The sequence below is a fragment of the Talpa occidentalis genome, unplaced genomic scaffold, assembly GCF_014898055.3.
Source record: "Talpa occidentalis isolate TD23 unplaced genomic scaffold, MPIMG_talOcc4v2.1 talOcc4.3, whole genome shotgun sequence".
Classification (NCBI taxonomy): Eukaryota; Metazoa; Chordata; class Mammalia; order Eulipotyphla; family Talpidae; genus Talpa; species Talpa occidentalis.
Window position 1 is genome coordinate 90,492,762 of NW_023603184.1, and position 23,620 is coordinate 90,516,381.

A 23,620-nucleotide genomic window follows, 5' to 3' on the forward strand; every position below is an offset into this window, starting at 1 on the left:
TACCAGCGATGCCTCGGTCTTACAGTTTAGACTCCACCCATCAAGTTCTGAAATCAAGCTCATACTTTTGGGAATCCTGCTGTCAGTGTCACTGACTTAGTCATCGCCAAAGTTGAGTCAGTCTCTCTAAGGGGACATTGTCCCTTAGCTTGCCTCCATCCTGTTTTTCTGTATCCTGCTCTTCCAAGCTGCTCTCTATGAAGCACATTTACAATTTAATATATAAAGCTCACTGGAAAACAGTAAATATTTGTAAACAACTTTATTAAAAATAATTTTCCTATATACAGAAGGATGGAATCAAAATTTACACTAGGGTTTACCCAGTATTATTTTGTAAATATGTCCATTTCCTGGGAGAGAACTTAAGAGTTTTCATCAAATTCTCAAGAACATCAATTATAATTTAAAAAATATTAAAAGGGGGCCTCCTTGGTGGCGCAAGGGGTTAGGACGCAGCCTATGAAGCTATCCATAGCCACTGCAGCACGAGTTTGATCCCCGGCCAGGGAGCTACCCACATGGCACAGCAGACCTCTCCTGACTCATCCACTGTTCCCCTCAGCAATGTATTTCAGTCAGTCTGCCTGTTCTGTTCCTCACTTTGTCTCTAGTGAATCCTCTCTCCCCTCCCCCCAACACACACCTCTGACCTATACCCCAGTTCTTGTATGCATAAATAAATAAATCTTAAAAAAATAAAAATTTAAAAAATTAAAAGGCAATAATGAAACAATTAGCTATCACAGGGACAATATAAGAAACTTTTGAAATGCGCATGGAAGGTAATGTAGATGTGCCCAAGGCACAGGGAATGTTAAAAGAGAGATTGTTAATCAACACAAACTTACATGGTGGTCTGTGTTCTATGTCAGTTAAAATATTTAAAAACACCACCTAGAAAAACAAATATAGTGCCATTCTTGATCATACATTTTTATGTGAAAGTTTAACTAAAGAAGAATAATTTTGGACATATATGATTTACATGGGATGTTACAAATAATACCTTTGGTAGCAAACTTTGTATATTATTAAAAAATGGTGGCATCTAACAGGCATATGAAAAAAATGTTCAACATCACTTGTAATCAGGGAAATCAAAACTACAATGAGATACCATTTTACACCAGTGAGTATGGCACATATTAAAAAAACTAGCAACAACAAATGTTGACGAGGTTGTGGAGAAAAAGGAACTCTCCTGCACTGTTGGTGGGAGTGCAAACTGGTCCAACCACTATGGAGAGCTGTGTGGAGATTTCTGGACCTACTAAACATAGAGCTTCCATATGATCCAGCAATTCCACTCCTAGGTATTTACCCAAAGGACACAGAAACATCAATTCCAAAGAGCACCTGCACCCCGATGTTTATAGCAGCACTGTTTACAATAGCTAAGCTTTGGAAACAACCCAAATGCCCAAAAATAGATGACTGGATCAAGAAGATGTGGTACATATACACCATGGAATATTACTCAGCATTCAAAAAAGATAAACACATGCAATTTGCAGCAACATGGATGGTGCTGGAAGGGATCATGCTCAGTGAAATAACCCAGAAAGAAAAAGAAAAATACCGGATGGTCTCACTCAGCAGGAATCTAGAAAACTTAAATAAGGGACCAGGAAAATGAATAACCATAAGAAAGAAAATATCAAAATCAACAAACAACTATGAACCAGAGACACTCTATAAGGGGTGGGGGTGGGGAAAGGAGGGCTTGGGGTCAAAATAAGGGGGTTGTAGTTGTATGGGGAATATAAAAATAAAATTTTAATTAAAAAAACTTTAAAAAAAATTATATAAAATAAAATATTTAATAAATTAATAAATAAATGCATTTTTGAATGATAAAAAATGGTGGTATCTGGGCACAGGGATATAATATATCCTTTAATTGTAGAAATTATAGATTCACAAGCACTAAAGTAATTGTTTCAGCGCACTGAGGTTTGTGGTTCTGTTTTTTATTCCTACTTTTGCTGGAGTAGATGTTGAAAGATGACTTAACCTTTAAATCTCCTTTTCCCCCATAAATTCACAATCAACCACTTGCAAATTATTACCTTTAGTTCTATTTGGAGCAAATTTTATTTTTTTTAAGATTTATTTATTTATGAACACAAGAGCTGGGGTGCAGGCCAGAGATGCAGGGGGTAAAAGGATTTACCAGAGAATGAGTAGGGAGCAGAACAGGCAGATGTACAGTCAGCCTTGTATTTATATTTACATTTACTTTATTATATATCATTCTCTTTGCTTCCTAGATTTTGTGTGTATGTTATGATATAATGCAAACCTTACTATTTTGTAATATAACAGAGACTAGTTTGCAATAATCTAAAAATGCTAGTTTTTAATTATATTATTACTAAATTATTAATATACCATTATAATAGTTCTGTATGCATATAGTCTATTAAATAAATAAAAATAGAAGTTTGTGGTTACATGCATGCTCAAAAGCTCTAATACCTTATGAGGTGTATGAGTAAAATCAGTTTGGAGATGACTGGTGTTACAATGTGATGCTTAAGCATTCATTCAACACTCAAGTACAGATCCAAATATGGAGAAGGACACTGGGTAAGGATAATGTTCATTACAAGCCCTCTTGACACATGTGAAGTGGAAATTTAACAAAGCATATTGCAGGGGGGTAACAGAGAAGATCATGTTGTTTAATATATAAGTAAAGGATGTTTCTTTAAAGAGAGCATGAGCATCTTGAAAGTGTGTGATTGAGTATATCTCCCAAACCCCTTTGTCTGCCTCTCTCAGACACGAAGAAGACTATGAGAAAAGCCACAAGTTTCCATTGAATAAAGTAGACTGGATTTTGACTTGTATTGAGAAAGCAAGCATAGAGTGATTATACATTTCAAACAGCACATGTAGCTCACAGTGCAAACAGTCCCAAGCAATAAGGGGGTGACAAAAAAGCCATATAGGTACACCACTGAGACCTCTATGACACTATTTGTCACACTGACCATGAAAATCAAGAACTGAAAGGGTTTGCACCTTCTTTCCACTTTAGGTATTTTCAGAAATTAAATGACAATCAGAGTAATGATTTCCTAAAAATATTGATTAAACTGCAACTATAATATTAATTTGTTCTTGAATTGCAATAGAATGAAAATTCTAGATTCTGCCTTAGCAGACAAGGAGTAAGGTTAGGTCAGAAAAGTTTTACTTGCAGAAGGTAATCTATCTAGTGGTATTTGAGACATTTAGGAAACAACCTAACAATTAGAGTCACCCCAGACTCTTAACAGAAAGTAGCCCAGGAAGAAAGCATCTGCAAAGGACTTGGGTTCCATGGCAGATAGGCACTGCTTGATTCCTAGCACTAATGACCCAGGTTCATGGTGTTACTGTAATGTTAAAAAACAGTAGGGCATTTCAAAAGGAACAAGAATAATAATGCCTAAAAGCTATGTGAAATATGCATATGGCCCAATTTTGAGAAAATACCAGATGTAGAATGGGAGTTCTTTAGATTTCTTCCAAGCTCCTGAATTTTTTTTCAAACCTGAAGGGCTGTCTGTGAGTCAATCCTCCAAACACGTCTCCTCATCTTCCCCCCAACACCCCCACCCTCCTGCCCACCCCCACATTCCCCCCCCCCATTGCTTTGCAAAGCTCTGTGATACACACTGGGGCCCCTGTAGACGTTTTCTGTTCGCCTTGGTGTTTTTGCTCTCTCCTTCAGCTGTCATTCCTTCTCAGTTTATCATCATCATCTGTAAAGCCTAGAGGTAGCTTGTCTGCCATAAATACTTATCTGATAAAGAAGGGGAAAAGGCTTTTGGAACATGACTAGGTGGCCTGTCTTGTCCTTTATTTGCCTGGGGAAATGTGAGAATTTGTAATCCCTATTGCTAGAGATTTCTGGTCATTTTGAAGCACCATTAAAATGATTATCAAAGCTTTAAATTCAGCAATGAAACACATGATTCTCTTAATGACAAGGTCAACTTAATTGGGTGTCTGTCCTAAGTGAAATATTGCTCATAACTTGCATCCCCAATGCAGTTTAACATAAAATAAGTTGGAATTTTTAAAAAGATAGTGTATAGAAAATGAAACTAAATGATACACCTCCAGGTCTGAGTTTTCTGCCAGATATTACAAGAAAACATAACTAATCAAAAATCTTTATCAATTAAACATATCTTAATTAGTCCTATGCTAGTGGGCAAATCTGCTTCACATCATTTCCAGACCCATCTTTGAAGAAAGACTTGTTTAAAATATGTTAACTTGATTTCTCATTTATTTTCCCTATTAGTAAGGTGTTATGACCTTGCACTTCATTTACTTGCTCCCTATGTCCTTGCCTAGAAAGAATCATAGATAACTTAAGCCTCATGATTAGGTATACTGATAAAAATGTTAATGTTACTGAATTCTCAGTCCAAACAATGTATTAACACTAGTTTATAGATTTATAATACATTTGTGTACAAAGTCCTAATTATTTTCTAATATTCACTGGGTGGTTAGGAATTCTTAAAACTGCCTAGTGCAAAATCACATTTTCACCTACATTTTCTAAAAATTGTAAATACACAGCACAGCAGAAGCTCTCCCTCCTTGACCTCAGAGAAACTGAATTAAATAGCACTTGGCACCAAGTATTCCACGTGTATAATCATTATGGTAGGCCCTGTGCCAAACCTGGTTATACACAACTCTCCGTGTGGAGTATTAAGGAAGGAGGATGGCAAGCATCCCATTGAAGAATTAATTAGCAAACTGCCTTGACTCATCACATCGGTAAATGATTATTCTCTGACAAACTTAGTCAGATGTAAGGAGAAACTGCAGTTTGAATTGATGTTAATGGTCACAGATCATTATATAAAAGCGACCAATGGCTAGATTTTTACATAGGCATTTAAGATAACTGAATCAGTGGTAAGCCATTATGTCACACTTTTCTACCTATAGGCATCCCCAGACTACTTTCCCCACCTACCCCATATTCCTGGGCCGGCTTTTCTTATTCTTGGAACTGAATCCTGGTTCATGCACTTTCGACATTATTAACCTTGGATGCCTATCACAAGTCAAACTTTCCTTTACTAAATTTCCCCCTGATTCATCCCTTTGTCACAGTTGGGAATTTCCTATCAATCTGCTCTTAGCAGAAAATAATTCAAGAATTATTGTCCGCTCAAGATGCTAGTAACCACAGAGAGGTAACATAGTTACTGAGTGGGGGAATTTTAACTGTCTTCTCCTCCACTTTTAGATTACTAAGGACTCTTTGGTACTACACAGGAACCACACAATTTGATACAATTTTAATATATAGCAACAGAAAAGTCAGTCTCAACCCACTACCCTTGGGAACAGGAGTATCAGATGGTTAGTAGACACAGTCTTTAACAAAAGGTCAAGCAAAATTGTTCTGGAACTTTGGGAGACTTTAAGTAGCTGCTTAAGACAGGGAGCTACTTACAGAGGTGAGTCCTTTATGCAGGTGTCTCCTTAATGCCTCCATGTAAATTAATAACTCCACATCCTCTTCTGCCCTCTACTTCATTTGCCTCCCATTCATAACCCCATTTACAGACAAAGGCTTGAAAAAAATTGAGATATGCAAGAGGTTATAAATTTAGTGAAATTTTTGATTTAAAAATGTAATTATTTTCAGGCCTCTCCGGTGGCACAGCGGTTGAGCGCTGGGTTGTGAAGCTGCCCTCAGTCTCTGCAGCGCCAGTTCGATCCCCGACTACAGGGTAGGGGTCCCACATGGCGCGCAGACCTCTCCTGCCGCCCGCTGCTCCCCTCAGCAGTGTACTTCAGTCTCCGTGTTCTGTTCCCCGCTCTGGCTCTGGTGAATTCTCTCGCCCTCCCACGCTTCTGACTGTACCCAGTGCTTGTATAAATAAATAAATAAATCTTTTTAAAAAAAAGTTTAAAAAAAAATGTAATTATTTTCCTTGAATGGGAAAAGACTGCATCACAGAGACAACTTTCACTGCCACTTATACATCAGGCAAGAGGCTGGTAAGGAGGAAGCACCTTCTAAAAGTATTTAAATTGAAATCTGAAGTTAGGGAAAATATAATCCTCAGTGAAAATTGGATAATTTTTATAGTGCTAACTTATTCTCTGAAAGCTTCATGAAAAAATTTGACATGCAATATATCCAGGACTCCTACTAGACAGGTAGATGAAGATTGTTTTTTCAAACATAATTTTCTCTGGTGTCTTACATTTTAAAAGGCAAGACACAGTAAAACTATGAGTTATTTGATCTTAATGAAACTCTTAGAGCAGTGAAGTCTGAAACAGGATTAGCAGATTTTTTAAAAATGAGTAAAGTGTTTGCCCAAGCAAACAAACAAACAATAAATAAATAGGTATCAAAGAAAGATTTTGTTGATTGGACAACAGTTAGAAGAGCTAGACATGGTATACAAAGAATGCCTCCTTTGGCTAAGAAGTTGACTGAAAGATATTTATAAGCTCCTCAATTCTCATATACTAAGATGTCCCGACCTAGCATGTGGAAGGAAAAGAATCAATATGGTATAAGCCAAGAAGTACTTTCAGAATAAAAGAGCAGAAGAAGAATGAAACAATGACATACATGCAAAAGAAGAAAGTACAACATTATAAATAGAAAGTACAACTTATTTATTTTTAGAGGACCCTCTCCTATTTTATCTCCCCTCACCTTTGGATCCAAGCACATTTGGAGAACAATTCATTGTGCCTAGCATTTCACAAGATCAATTTGGTTATCCTAGTTAATGGTCCTATGATTTGATGAAGATTGTATAGTAATATACAGCTGTCGGCTACTTGGAGGGACCTCGGTTATGAGCAGAAATAACACATACACTGAGAGTCACAACCCTATTCAGAAACAGATAAAATGAAATGTCCCTATAAATTAAAATTTTCTTTTCATTTTCACCTTCATATTAACATTTTCTACCCAAGGGTGTACTGAGGAGCATTTTTTGGAAATGATAACAAGTGCTTTGAACTCTAATGATTCTTAGGAAATTAAAGTCTTTTGTCAAACATTTTAAAGATATTTTTGTTTTCTCAATGGAAATACAGAGTGCAAAAGCACCATCTGGTGGCTAAAGGGAGAAAGTACTTCAACTGACAAGCCAATCTGAGTCACAACTTTTTTTTCACACATACTTTTTTATGAAATGTTTGTCAAGTTTAATTTTAAGCACTTGGTAACTTTCTCTAAAACAGATGGCTAACTGACTTAATACAATTTAAAATTTAATGTATCTTTAATATATTTGTTTACAGATATGATTCAATATTACAAATCTCAGCACATTATCACCATATGAGATCAAAATTCTTTAGTCAAATTTGAAACAAAAATAGAATTTGGTTTTAATAAACAGAAAATTTAGTCTTTGTAATTTTAGTGAAACAGCTTATTAATCATCTTATAACAGAAGTTCAGTCAGTTATTTGCAGAATAGGAAGTAGCAATTTTTCTCATTGAATTAATACAAATAAAATAAAGTTTTTAAAATATTAGTATTTGTATATGGCAAATTTCACTGATAGAGAAAAAAGAAGGGCAAATGAGATAAAAATAACTCAAACAGAAGTTGACATGCTGACAGAATTTAACAGAATATGGGGCACATAAACATAAAATGTTTTTATCTTTTACGAATATTAAATATCATCTGTCTTCCTATACATTGCAACTTCATTTCATTTTATCATTGTTCTCACAACAGAAGTCGGATAATCAAAGTACAAGGAGGTCAAATAACTTGCCCAAGTTGTCAGAGCTAGGTAAAAGCAGAAGCAGAATTTGAATCAAGAACTTAGGGTTCCCGGGCCTCCCCTGATGGCGCAGCAGTTGAGCGCTGGGTTGCGAGGCTGCCCGCAGCCTCTGCAGCGCCAGTTCGATCCCTGGCCACCGGCGAGGGTCCCACCAATTAAAAAAAAAAAAAAAAGGACTTAGGGTTCCCATCTTTATTTTCTACTGATTCCTAGATTCTCAGTAACTGTACTGGCTGTACCACAATTACCACGGATGCATTTCCAATCCCCAGAAATTTTTATTTATTTGATTGGTTCCAAAGTTCAAGAATCTATGTTTAAAAAAATTCCCTGTAATTCCAGCATGGGAAGCTAGACTACTTAAGCAAAAGATAATAGGCAAGAAAATTTGAAAAAGAAAGATGAAAACTGAATGTCAGTGAATTCTCTTTATTTTAGTTATCAGTCTGAGGATATCTCAATAAGTAATTACAATAATTCAAAATCTTCCACAAAACACACCTACTTAAAAACATTTTCTGATAAATCCAACTCCTTAATTTCTCCTTCACTACATTAACTGGGCATCCCGGGTGGCCTACTGGTTTAGTTTTAGCGCTAACACCACCATGGCCTGAGCTAACCCACATATGGCATAGCAGACCTCTCCTGTCTCGCCCACTGCTTCCCTTAAAAGTGTAAATGTGCCTGTTCTGCTCCCCTCTCTGTCTCTGATGAAACCTCTGGCCTACACCCCAGTTCTTATACATGCAAAGAAAGGAAAAGTAACATTAACAATGAGTATGTAATGGTCTCACTCATAGCAGGAATCTAGAAAACTTAAAGAAGGGACCAGGAAAATGAATATAAGAAAGTGAAAATCAAAATCAACAAAAACTATGAACCAGAGACACTTTTTGGGGGGTGGGGGGCGGGAGGGGAAGGATTGGGGTCAGAATGGGGCGTTTGCAATTGTATGGGGGAATATAAAAATAAAAAAAAAAAAAAAAGAAATAAAAAAAAAAAAAAAAAAAAAAAAGGAATCTAGAAAAAAAAAAAACAATGAGTATGTAGCAGATATTATGCATCAAGTTCTAGGTATTATTTTAATTAATGTATTATTGGCATACAACATTCTTATTCTTTTTTTTTTTAAGATTTTTATTTATTTATTTACAAGAACTGGGGGGTACAGGCCAGATGTGCGGGAGGGTGAAAGGATTCACCAGAGACAGATTAGGGAACAGAACTGGCAGACTGACGAAACACACTGCTGAGGGGAGCAGCCGGTGCAACAGGAGAGGTCTGCCACGCCATGTGGAACCCTTGCCAGCCGGCCAGGATCGAACTGGGGCTGCAGAGGCTGCGGACAGCTTCACAGTGCTGAGCTCAACCGCCTGTGCTGCCAGGGAGGCCCCATAAATGAGAATATATTTTAACTATAGTGAAACAAATAAGTGGATAACATTAAGAATGACCCTAAATGTCAGTAGATAAGGTGATGTATGTAAAACCATGTGAGGAAGACTAATTTTTCCTACTCACTATTTAAAAGAATCTCTGCCATGGTTGTATACCATGGTTTCTCAAATTTCCATATTACTCTTTCAGGTTCCAGACAAGACATTCAAATCAATTTGTTATCATTGACAGGACTACAAAAGTTACTTTAGTACATTAGCTACTCATTTTCAAAAAAAAACTACTTAGGAAGATCAAATTGTGAAGTATTTGGGGGAAAGAAAAAGACAGACTAGACGTCAGACCTAAGAACAACTGCCAGGGGCCTCTCCAGTGGCGCAGTGGTTGAGCACTGGACTGCAAAGCTGCCTGCGGCCTCTGCAGCGCTGGTTCGATTCCCGGCCATCGGGTGAGGGTCCCAGATGGCGCGCAGACCTCTCCTGCTGCCCCCTGCTAATCCCCTCAGCAGTGTACTTCGTCAGTCTGCCTGCTCTGCTCCCTGCTCTGGCTCTGGTGAATTCTCTCACCCTCCTGCACTTCTACTGTACCCAGTGCTTGTATAAATAAATAAATCTTAAAAATATATATATTTAAGAAAAAAAGAACAAATGCCAGTTTCTATGAAAAGCCACATTAAGAATATGGCAGCCTAAAAGCAAGACAAGCAGTCCAAATAAAAGATGTAACACTTAAAACAGTGCTGAAAACTGCACTAAGATATGTAAGTTTTGGAGAAATTTTGTTTTCCTAAGGGTGACAAAAAACAGAAAATAAGAGGAAAGAGAGCTTTAAGTCTATTGTAGTTTGGATTTCATTTAATTCAAGTAAATGTCAACTGATTAAAATTTTATTATTTATTCAGCTACATTACTATTGCTTAATTTTTGTTCCATTAAACAAATCAATGAAACTGAGATTATAAAGAGACATTTACAGTATTTTGTTTATTCAGGGGAGGGAAGAGCACAAGGGACCATGGTGACAGTTCACAGGTGAGGTGGGGTGGGAGATTTACTGGGACTACACCTGAGGGGCGAAATCAAATACTGTACAAAAATGAACAACAATGATAGAAAATTATAAATTTAATTAAAAATATAAAATATTCTGGTTTTTAGTTGGAATGGAAATCAGCGATTAATTTTCATTTCAGTTTAGCCATTAACTGTACTTAATCTCAATGGAGAGTTTCCTTAGCCCCCCTGAGTTTGTTTTTTTTTTTTTTAAAGATTTATTTATTTATTTATTTATTTATACAAGCACTGGGTACAGTCAGAAGCACGGGAGGGTGAGAGAATTCACCAGAGCCAGAGCGTGGAGCAGAGCAGGCAGAAGGACCGAAGTACACTGCTGAGGGGAGCAGCGGGCAGCAGGAGAGGTCTGCGTGCCATGTGGGACCCTTCTCCCGTGGCCGGGGAGCAGCCAGGGATCGAACCAGCGCTGCAGAGGCTGCAGGCAGCTTCGCAACCCAGCGCTCAACCACTGCGCCACCGGGGAGCCTCCCTGAGTTTGATCCTTATCCATGCAATGAAAATTTTAGATAACTGAACTCTAATACTTTCCTATTTTTTTCCTCTTACCCTTCTGGATTATTACAAGCAAATTCCAGTGATGGTTCATTTTATACATAAATACTTTATGCTTGTAAAAAGCAAAGATTTGAATCTTAAGGAAGGTGTCACCCTCGGAGAAAGCATGGAAACTCTGGTGGGAGGCCCCATAGCGGGCCCACTGGGGGCCCGCAAGCCCCGAGAGTGTATGGGTGGGTTAAAGACCCTGAGCTCTGGTTCACATCATTGCCTCCCCCACCACCCACCAAGGGGCATGTAAGCCAGTACCGAGCAGAGTCCCTTACCATATGCCATGTCCCATGTATCTCTTCCATCTAGCAGTTAAATTGGTAATCTAGAATAATCAGGGAGGCACTGCTACAAGCTCAATGTCTCCTCGATTTCTACTGCCTTGCTGTGAAATAAGATATGGTTTAAGATACTGACGATGTCTCTTGAAGAACTATCTACAGAGGCATTGTGCTGGTATGGCACTCTGCAATGAAGCCACAGGGCAAGGTGTATAGACAGAATCCTTGAGTAATTGCTTCCTTCAGGAAGCAATTAAAGATAGAGCAGAGTGAGCAGCCATATCTGGACTGGAACCAGGAAAGTGAGGGTAAGTATCAGTAACTTAGCAAGGAAACCATTTCAGAAACCATTCAGAAAGGATAGGAAAGACTGAGAAACATTAAGTCAGGTTTGCCAGGAGGGATACTGTCCCTTCCCCCACCTTTCCTCTGGCTCTCTAGTGGCTCCAGCCTAGGAAGGAGAATGTGTAATCCTCAGTGTGAGTATAGCCAGCTTGGCAGTTGAAGAAGGGTGCATAAATGGCTAGGGACTGGGTTTGGCATTGCGAACAGTCATATGGCTGTCCCTGGTACAGTCTGTGGGCTCCCAGGATTGTCTGTGCCCACCCTGGAGAAACTGGAAGACACCTACCACTGTCTGTCCTGCAAGATCTCCACCAATGACTAGAAAGAAACTGCATAAGGTTATAGCGAACCTGGTCTGTTCAGTGATCAATATCTGTGCCTGCCTTGGGGAAACAACCAAAGGGCTGGCTTGGAATCTGTGTCTCATAAAACATAAGCAATATACAGAGTCTACGGCTGTTAATGGATTGGAAAATTTACATTGTTAAATTGCCATTTTACCTAAAGCAACTTAGAGTTTCCATGCAATGCTCATAAAAATCCCAATGACAACTTTCAAAGATATAGAACAATTATAAAATTTATGGAACCACAAAAGGCCCTGCATAACCAAAGCAATCCTAAGATAAAGAAGAAAGATGGAGGTACACATGCCCTGACTTCAAACCATACTACAAATCAATAGTAATCAAAAAAGTATGGCCTTAGAATAAAAACAGAAACACATACCAATGGAACAGATCTATAAGCCCATCTATAACAAAGGAGCTATGACCATACAATGGAAAAAGGGAGACACCTGTGACAACTGGTGTGAGAAACTTGGATAGTTAGAAGCAAAAGAGATAGTTAGAACCTCCCTGGTTGCGCAAGGGGTTAAGACGCAGCCTGTGAAGCTATCCGCAGCCTCTGCAGCATGAGTTTGATCCCTGGCCAACCAGGGAGCTACCCACATGGCACAGCAGACCTCTCCTGCCTCGCCTGCTGCTCCCCTCAGCATATTTCAGTCAATATGCCTGTTCTGATCCCCAGTCTCTCTGGTGAATCCTCTCACCCCACCCCACCCCCCTCTAGCCTGTACCCCAGCTCTTGTATGCATAAATAAATAAATCTTTTTAAAAAGAAAAAAAAGGAGGAGGAGGAGGAGAGGAGGAAAGAGAGAAAGAAAGAAACCAGGTCATTATTTAACTTCATACACAAAAACTAATTCAAAATGGACTAAACACTTGAATATTAGACTTTCAACTGTAAAATACATTAAAGAAAACATTTTGACATTTGTGGACATTAGCCACAGAGATGTAGTTGAGAATGAAACTCCAATTTTTGCTTGAGGGAAACTCAAGCAAAAATAAACAAATGGAACTACATCTAATCAAAACATTTTTGCACAGCAAAATAAAACTACCACAAAAGCCAAAAAGCAACTTCTTTTTCCTTCCTCCTTTGAGTCCTTGGGCAGAGTCTTTCATTGGTTGAAGCCAAGTGGAATGCACAGAGCAAAGGAGCCCATGGATATAATTTATAAAGATCAGTCAAGCAGGGCACAAGACTGAGTGGAGTAGAGAAGAGCTGAAGGGACACAAAAAAGCTGGATAAACCAGATTCTGTCCATCCATCATCACTTAGTCTCCAGATGAGCATCAAATCTGCTACCAGAACATCTAAAGAGTGTTGGAATGAGAAAAACTGACGGCAAGTTTCTTCTTTTTCCTTTTTTTTAAACAAAATAACTTTATAACATGTAAGTTTTGGGTGTGCATCATTGGAAATTAACATATGTATATACTACACATGTACATAAACATAAACACACTACAGAAATTCAAATAATTTTAAATGGCAAATCACAAAGTCTTCATTCTAAATTTTGACAGATTTTCAAGGAATAGATTGAAGATCACAGAAATTGATCTGTGCCCCATAAAACATAAGCAGTATACAGAGTCTACCAACAAAGACTTTCTCGGAGACCTGAGACTATATCTCTTCTTTTTGGTCTAGTCTCACTTCAAAGACACCAGGAAGCCCTCTGTCTATTTTAACCTAGTGTTCCAGAAGTAGTAAGCTTGGTCTGAATAAAAACTTGTTTTGATTAAACTTGAGGCAAGCTGTTCACCAGAATTTCTAAAAAATAAGCCCTTCTGTTCACTTGCTACAGTTGTAATCAACAAGGAATCAAAATAAAAAATGCTGTTAATCCATTAGGATCTTTAATCAATGAATAAAAGGAAGACTAGTTTACTGATCTGGCAAAATGTTTACCAATGGTTTACCATGAAGCATATGACAAAAAAAAAATTATTTCTTCCCTAAAAACCAATTCTTAATATTCCTTAGTATGTGATTATATATTTTAACGTCCATGTCAAAGACAAACATATATGCTGTTGTTTAGAGCTTTATTACAATGAGAGAATGACTTAAGTGGGAAAACACAAACATTTAAAGTAGTAGTGCCCAAAATTCTGTTTGTGATACAATATTATTAACTGTTATTATTTACTCAATATAACTCAGTCCTCGTTGACCAACTATAAGAAGACATTGAAGAAATTTAAATCCATCCACATAACAGATTTGAAAAAATCAGAGAGAGGGAAGAAGAGTTGGAAAGAAAAAGATTTAATTTTTTTTTGACTCATTTAGGGTGGTCATGCCCTCCCAAATAATGAGGAGGAAAACAAAAGAAAAAGTTTGACAGTAAGGTATAGTATAAATTTTTCTTCTGATCTTTGTGGAAACTCTTACTTACTTCTAAGAATTTCCTATTAGATTAGGGTTTACAAACAGGAAAATCCTTGAAAGAACAGTCTTGCTTTAGATGTTACCGCTGCTAATAAAAATTATAAATAGATACCAATAATGTCAGCAGTAATTACATGTGTTTCATAGCTATCTTCACTACAAATTTATGATTGAGAGTACCTGTGTTTATAGATAAGAAAAATGAGGGTCATAATAAGCAAGGAACTTTTTGCAAAGTGATATAAACACTATTCTAAACTTGCTTTCACTTATTCATTCATGTTATGTGTGAATGTGTATTTGTGTGTGTATCCTATCTAAGAAATATTGTGTCATTAATATTCCAAGTGCACTTAAAAGAATATGTATTTTACGATTGTTTTGGCATATCCTATGAATGTTAGTGTGAGAAAATGTTTCATAGTATTGTCCAAGTCTTATTTATAGAGAAATATTAAATTCTCCAACTGTGATTGCAGATTCATGTTTTTATCCTTTCAGGTCTTTAAGTTTTTTTTTTCATTTATTTTGAAGCTCTATTATTTGAAGAACACACTTGATGTTGCCATATTTCCTGTATTAAATGACTCCTTTCTCATTTTGTAATATTTCTTTATGTCTCTTGCAATGTTTCTGTTCTGAAGTCTACTTTGTCTAATGCTAATATACCTGCTCCCTCTAAATTTGTGTTTACATGGTATATCTCTTATCCATCATTTTACTTTGAATCTATCTATATCTTTATATTTACAGTGAGTTTCTAGTAGACAGTATATTACTCATCTTGCTCTTGTTAATTCAATTTGATACTATGTCACTTTTAATAGACATGTTTATACCATTTACATCTAATATAATTATCAATATTATTAGATTTAAATTTACATTTTTACCATTATTTTATAAATGTGTCATATATTCTTTGTTCTTTTTATCCCTCTGCTTTATGCCTTCATTTTGGGTAAAATGAGTATTTTCCTTATTCAATTTTATCATCATCATTAGCTTATTAACTTTAGTTTTTTGGGTTGCTTAGTGTTTTCTATACAATTTTCAATGTACATTTTAACTTCTCACAATCTAACTTGCAAAAATATCACTTCAATAGCAGATGCTGAATCATATACAGTGTTGTAAACCAGTCACCTCAATAAAAAATTAATTAAATTAAATTAAAAAATATAAGAATCACATAAATTTACTTCCACTAATTCCTTGTGTCATTGTTTTCATACATTTTACTCCTAATGATGACATAAATTTCACAATACAGTGGTAATATTTTTGCTTTAGACATGCAATTATGTTTTAAAATTTTAGAGTATTATTCAATATTACAGATCTAAACATTCATTTTGTATATTATTCCCTACTTCTGAAAGAAAAAATTCACTGTCAATTAATTTTATCATTTTGCTGATTAAGTCTCTATTTTACCTTCATTTTTTAAAAATCTACTTTTTGGTAGAAAGTTACAAGTCAAGATAATTTTCTTATTCTTTAGTCTATTAAAGAGCTTGCTGTCTTACCTCTGGTCTTCAGTATATGATTTTTCCTTCCTGTCCCCCCAGATGTTCTCAAGATTTTCTCTTCAGATTTTGTTTTTTTTTTTTTTTTATTAAATAATAAATTTTATTTTTATATATTCCCCCATACAACTGCACATGCCCCATTCTGACCCCAATCCCTCCCCTCCCGGCCCCCACCCCCCAAAAAGTGTCTCTGGTTCATAGTTTTTTGTTGATTTTGATTTTCACTTTCTTATAGTTATTCATTTTCCTGATCCCTTATTTAAGTTTTCTAGATTCCTGCTATGAGTGAGACCATCCGGTATTTTTCTTTTTCTTTTTGGCTTATTTCGCTGAGCATGATCCCTTCCAGCGCCATCCATGTTGCTGCAAATTGCATGTGTTTATCTTTTTTGAATGCTGAGTAATATTCCATGGTATATATGTACCACATCTTCTTGATCCAGTCATCTATTTTTGGGCATTTGGGCTGTTTCCAAAGCTTAGCTATTGTAAATAGTGCTGCTATAAACATAGGGGTGCAGGTGTTCTTTGGAATTGATGTTTCTGTGTCCTTTGGGTAAATACCTAGGAGTGGAATTGCTGGATCATATGGAAGCTCTATGTTTAGTAGGTCCAGAAATCTCCATACAGCTTTCCACAGTGGTTGGACCAGTTTGTATTCCCACCAACAGTGCAGGAGAGTTCCTTTTTCTCCACACCCTCGCCAACATTTGTTGTTGCTAGTTTTTTTAATATGTGCCATTCTCACTGGTGTAAGATGGTATCTCATGGTAGTTTTGATTTGCATTTCCCTGATGACAAGTGATGTTGAACATTTTTTCATATGTCTGTTGGTCATTTGCATTTCCTCTTCAGAGAAGTTTCTTTTTAGCTCTTCTGCCCATTTTTTGACTGGGTTATTTTCTTTGTTGTTGTTGAGTTTCATCAGCTCTTTGCAGATTTTTGTGATCAGTCCTTTATCATTAGTGTTGGGTGCAAAAATGTTCTCCCAGTTGGTGGGGTTTCTCTTTGTTTTTGTTATTGTCTCTTTTGCTGTGCAGAAGCTCTTTAATTTGATGTAGTCCCAGCTGTTTATCTTTGCCTTCACTATCACTGCTTTGGGTGATGTGTCTGTAAAGATGTCTTTGATATGCAAATCACGTAGTGTTTCACCTATATTTCCTTCTATGTATTTTATGGTTTCAGGTCTTATGTCTAGTTCTTTAATCCATTTTGAGTTGATTTTTGTGTATGGTGTGAGGTAGTGGTCAAGCTTCATTCTTTTGCATGTAGCAACCCAGTTTTCCCAGCACCATTTATTGAACAAACTTTCTTTGCTCCAATGCATAGTCTTTGCTCCTTTGTCAAAGATTAGTTGACCATAAATCTGTGGGTTTATTTCTGGATTTTCTATTCGATTCCATTGGTCTGTATGTCTGTTCTTGTTCCTATTTGCAGATGATATGATAATATACATAGAGAACCCCAAAAACTCCACAGAAAAACTAATTCAACTTATCAATCAATTCAGTAAAGTGGCAGGATACAAAATCAACACGCAAAAGTCAGTAGCCTTCCTATACACAAACAATAAATCTGAAGAAGAAATAAAAAAAAAATCCCTTTTATTATCGAAACAAAAAAAATCAAATATTTGGGAATAAATCTAACAAAAGAGGTAAAGGACCTATACAAAGAAAATTGTAAAACACTGTTAAAAGAAATAGAAGAAGTCACAAAGAAATGGAAAGACATCCCCTGCTCATGGATTGGAAGAATAAACATTATTAAAATGGCCATCCTACCAAAAGCAATATACTGATTCAATGCTATTCCAATCAAAATTTCAATGTCATTCTTCAAAGAAATAGAACAATTATTGATGAAATTCATATGGAATCACCAAAAACCCCGAATAGCCAAAGCTCTCCTGAAAAAAAAAAGAAGGGAATGGAGGCATCACACTCCCAGACTTCAAACTATACTACAAAGCCATAATCTTCAGATTTTGTTTTGGAAGTAAGTTTGCTATGACTTACTGGTGCTTTTTATTAAAATATTGTGCTTAAAATTTTATGATGTGAATTTTTATTTATTCTCTTTCATTCCTTTTGGAATTTTTTTTTCTTTTTCCTTTCCCCCTTTTTTGATGAGGACTTCCTTTTTATTGCCATAACATTGGTCTACAATGTTGTATATGATTTAGAGGCTTAGGATCTTCCCATTAAGGTGTTACCACACCACACCCACCACTGAAAATTTTAATCATATACACATTATTTTATATTGCCCCACATTTATTGGATACCCTATTGTCTAATTTTTGTTGTTGCCTCACTTTTTCTCTTTTTGCTTCAACTTTGATACTTCTACTGATCTAAATTAAAGTTCACTAATTATTTTCACTCTATCCAGACTGCTGGTAAGCCTATCACATGAATTTTTCTTCCTTGTTAGCATATTGTAACTTCTCATTTGTACAAGCATGTGTTCATCATTTCCATGACACTCTTTAACATGCATATGCCTTAACATATTTAGCATAGCTATTTCAATTCTTATGTTTCATGATATTGGTCACATCTTGCTTTGATTCTATTAACTGTTATTATCTCCTGCAAATGGGTTATTTACTGTTGTTGATATATTTGTATTGTATAATATTTCATTTAATTCAGATATCGAATATAAAAGAAGTAATGAGGTAAATTTGCAAAAGAAAAATGGGCACAGTTCTGTCATTAGTGTGAAGATTTGGTCAGCCTAAGCAGTAGTTTAACTCATTTGGATATGGTTTCTGTTTTAATTATCTTTAGCTCATCATCAACTTTAAATTCTTTCAGTAGTAGACTGCAATTACCTTGTATTTAGTGTGAGATATAAATTTTTGAAGGATTTTTATCAGTATTCTTTTCCACACTCATCTTTTAGCAAACTTTGTTTGCCTATGCCAAAGAAGTGATCTCTCTCCAGTTTCTTTTCCCTGCCCCAGAAATAGGCTTTCTGCTCTAATTTTTTACCAAAAAATTCTCTTCTCATCATGAAAGCCAAAATCTGCCTCAAGATACTCTGTGGAGTTTCTTATATAAAATTTAGTCTCTTGGTCCTATTCTGTATGTTATTAATGCAAGATCCTGCTCTCAATTAAGTTTCTGTAGTTGTAGACAACTTTTTTCTTCTATCCCACTCTACTAGCAGCCACACTTTGCCTGTATCAGGGCTGAAAGGCTATGGAGATTTGACTAACCCTCTCCCAGTGGCAGACACCTATTTTTTCATGTCAGAAAAGATTAAGAGGGCCTCCCCTGGTGGCGCAGGTGGTTGAGTACCATGCTGTGAAGCTGTCCACAGCCTCTGCAGTGACGGTTCGATCCCGGCCGGCTGGTGAGGGTCACACATGGCACGGCAGACCTCTCTTGTCATGCCCGCTGCTCCCCTCAGCAGTGTATTTCATCAGTCTGTCTGTTCCGTTCCCCGCTCTGTCTCTGGTGAATCCTCTCACCCTCCCGCACATCTGGCCTGTGCCCCAGTTCTTGTGTAAAATAAATAAATATTTAAAAAAAAAAAGATTAAGAGCACAGCTGGACATTGCACCTTTCCCTCAGTAGTAGCCAATCAACATTCACATGTCTACACCAAAAATTTCTCTCAGATCCCCTACATTGTCTCCAATTCTATTCATGAGTAGCAAGTTAGGGTTTGTGCACTAGCGTTAGTAAGTGCTTGCAGACTCTCCTTTGTATAGCACTTTCAAGGTTTCTAAACTGTTATGATAGCCCATATGTAACTTTTAAGAACTTGTAAAATTTTAGCTTGTATTAGTGAGCATTCTGCAGAGAAACATAACCAATAGGATGTGTGCATATGTATGTAAGCTATTATCTCATGTAATTATGGAAGCTAAGAAGTCCATATCAAGAAAAAAAAATGGTGCTCTTCCAGTCTATACTGGAGTCTGAAGACTTAAGAAGTAGGAGAGTTAATAAGTCATAATCCAAATTTGAGACTAAAGGCAGGAAGAAGACTGTGATATCCCAGCTCGAAAACAGTCAAGCAAAGAGAAATAAATTTTCTCACTTAGCCTTTTATTCTATTTTATTCTATTTATTTTATTGAATGAGGCCCACCTACATCAGCAACAGCAATCTGTTTTACTCAGTATAACAATTCCAATTTTAATCTCTATCCAGAAACATTCTTGTAGAAATTTCCAATGATAATGCTAATAATTAGAAAACCCAATTATAATAGATAACATTTAACCAAATATCTGGTAATCTCAAGGTTTTGTAAAGTTTACACATAAAATTAATCATCACACACTTGCTTTCTTCTTACCTGATTTTAGGGCTGCCTCCTCTTTTATTGTGCTCTACCAAATGCAGATCTGTGTAGCCTTCCTCTCCTTGGAGGACCTTGTCATCCTTTGGAATTCAGTGTTCCTAGTTATTTTGCCACCTCAATTCTCTGTTGAGTACAAATAAATTATGATTTTGTAGATTATCCTATATTTTTGTTGTTAAAGTAGGAGTGATCTATATTCAAAGTAGAAGCAGCTTTCCCAAATATTCCTAATTCTCAGCATAAATTCTATTTAGTAAGTGCCTATCTGTTTATTTTTTTATGAGTGGAATAATGTGTAGTTATGCAATACCTCTATTCTTAAGAATTTCTAGAATGAGTATGAACAAAGATAGTAATTTAGTGAGTATAAATAAATAATAATTAAGTTAAGATACATTATAACATACAAAAATAATTCTGCTGAGTCAAATTTTGCTCTGAGCAGTCATATGTTGCTCAGTATTAAAAACGGTCACACCATTAGCTTGATTCCTCAGCTTGGGGCATTCTTTCACCTCTAGATGCTTCACATGCAAAGTTTTGTAATAGCATTCTTGGTTTTATATCTGTTGTGTTTGTAAGGATAAAGTTAAAATTCTTTATTTATTTAATAATCATTCCAGACTCCCTAAATATCATTCTTAAATTCTCATAAGCTAGAATCATGCTTAACATCTTCTTGTATTAAAGAGTATCAGAAAATTAGAGTATTAGAACGGAGAGTTAAAATGTGATAACCTTAAATGAGTGGTAAAAATGTGCCTTGTTTCCTTTACTGGATAAAAGCATGGAAATAGGCAGGTAGTTTGACCGGATTGACTAGATTTTATATTTAAGTTTCCTCATTGCAAATGTATCAAAAAATGGAACCATTTCCCACATAAATATCATTAACATATTGCTATCCATGAATTTAGGAAAATAGCAATTGATTGTTTTTAATAGATGTAGATATGTAAAAACTTATTACCTTTAATTTTTCTTTTTTTTTCTTATTATAAAAATATGTTTTTTTAAAGTTCAGAATGTAAACATTATCTGGCAACAGAAAAGTTCAAAGGCTTTTGGCACAATGCTTATAAATGTATTATGAACAAAATGATCTTACTTTTACCTTCTTTTGCAAATTCAAGGATAATGATAAAGGCAGAGAGGGTGACAAAAGTCAAACCACTAGTGGTAGCAGCTCTTCAGTTGCTAAACCAAAGAATTTATAAATTAACACAGCAAAAAGAACTCACTGTAGTCCTAATAGGTAGCTAAGTCATTAACAGATAATAAATGTTTATTGCTGTCTTTCAGATTTATATAGGTAAACAGATAATCACTCAAGCTCCCTTCTAATATGTTGGGAAAAAATAAATGAAGACTGTATTATTTGAGCCTCTTATTTGCTCAACTAATACCTCGTTTTCCATTTCTGCTACAAAATTTAAAAATGTGTCTTAAAAAGAAAATACAGAAAAACATACCTGAGGTAAGGAATAATAATTTTTTCTAAACCTATGTGAATCTCAACAGATATAAACCATGCAATATTCACCCAAAATGTGGAGAATTTCATGAAACAATTCAGAATACCATCATATTCTCTTTAATATATGAAGTTTGTTTCCCAAAAAATCACCATCTGAAAAAAGGAGCCCAATTACACTGTTGCTGGGAATGTAGTCCAGTTCACTCCCTATGGAGAGTGGGGTGGGGGTTTCTCAAAAGACTAAACATGATCCAGCAATTCCACATCTAGGTATCTAGCTGAAGGATATAAAAACACAAATTTGAAAGGAAGCTTGCAGTAACATGTTTATTGCAGCACTACTTACAAAAGACAAGCTATGGCAACAATCTAACTGCCCCAAAACATGAGTATCAGAAGATGTATATATACACAATGGAATATTACTCATCAATCAAAAAATAAAAATAAACTCATGCAATTTGCAGTGACATGGATGGAGTTGAAAGGGATAATACTAAGTGAAAAGAGTCAGAAGGAGAAAAATAAGTATCAGGTGACTAATACATGGAATATATATAAACCAAACTATGAATCAGAGAAAAACAAATTTAAAAACTGCCTCTTGAACAGTAACTATAGAATTGAAACATCCGGGGGTAATGTGAGGGGTAAGATCAAAGAGAGAAGGAAGCACAAAATGGACAATGGTAGTGGACTATGGGTGGTAGGTACCCTAAGTAGCAATACCTGATGGGGAGGAGCATAATATTACCTTAGTTAAGAGAATAAATTAAAAGAAATAAAGTACTGACCAAAAAAATTGCTTCTCCATGCTCCCATCTCCAGGATGTATGGATGGATAGATATAGATAAATACATAAATAGAGATAAAGATATAGCAAGGATAGCATGAGTGTGAAAATTACTACAATTTTGATGCCCTGGAATTTTCTGGAATCTCATTGAAGATGAAACTGTTATATAAAATTATATTTTATATAACTACTTAAGTCTTCTGAGAATTATTCACTAAGGAATAACGGTATCAAGGAAATTTTGTGGGCAGGGGCCAATTTCCACTTGCTTTCCTCCCAATGTTTTCCCTGTTACAACAGTAGAAAGATGTCAGTGCAGTTGGTACTCCCTAACTAGAAATTTTCCACTCTTTCTATGCAGTTCAACAGACTTAGAATAGAACAAACATAATGGTTAAAGAACCCACAATTCTTTGCTACTTGTCTTGTTATTTTTGAAAATATGATATATGATGATTGTCCCCTGAATTTCAATTTTCTGAAGACAACATGACAAATTTATTTAAACTATTCTGATGGAGAAAGCTAATTAAGTAAACTAGTTCAGCAACTGATCACGTTTCACTAATTTCAACCATCTGCCTCAACATTTGTTCCCATGTGTACCAGGTTTCCTGGTTTCTTTCCTCTAATAGCAATTAATGAAACTGTTAATAAGCTACATATATCATACTATGGCATAACAATTTACCAAAGGATAACATTATGAGACAAATTATATTTAACAATTGTAGAAAAATGACTCTGATTATCAAATGTTGTACAACATCAACTAGTTTTCATTTTGACTCATGCTTCTCAATTAATTCTCAGATTAATTTAGCACACATGTATAATTTGTAATTTTAAACTCTTGGTCAGATTTGCCATCTATTTTTTATGCTAACTGCTTATATGAGACACATCAATGAAACACAACCTCTTTGCAAATTACTGATTTCATTTCATTTTCATTCACATTCTGAAGTTCACTGTACTTTTTCATAGGAATGTTTTTCAATTATTATGGAAGTCAGATAGAGGCAAACTGTTCTATTACCCAGTTTTTATAGTATAGTCAAGGAATGGTACATACACAAATACATATATAATAATATATAGCGATTTTAATTTTTTAATGGGATTAATTTGTAAACGCCTTGAGCAAAATAGTGCACAAAAAATAAAAATAATAATTGGCTTTGAAAAAATGAGTTCTATCAAACTAATTTAATCTATGAGAGCATGATGGGTCTGGCAATACTCATACAATGAAACACAAAAATTGCAAAATATCATTTAACGTTCCCAAGGAGTT

The 23,620-nt window shown here is 35.7% G+C and overlaps 1 long non-coding RNA gene across 7 annotated transcripts in view; it reads right to left on the reverse strand.

Annotated features, from left to right (window-relative positions):
- Positions 1-23,620, reverse strand: part of LOC119255848 (uncharacterized) — a 428,764-nt gene that overhangs the window by 329,749 nt on the left and 75,395 nt on the right. For all 7 annotated transcript variants that reach the window (XR_008553572.1, XR_008553573.1, XR_008553569.1 and 4 more), the window contains exon 3: positions 20,044-20,172. This is a non-coding gene — a long non-coding RNA (uncharacterized LOC119255848). The remainder of the gene's footprint in view (positions 1-20,043; positions 20,173-23,620) is intronic.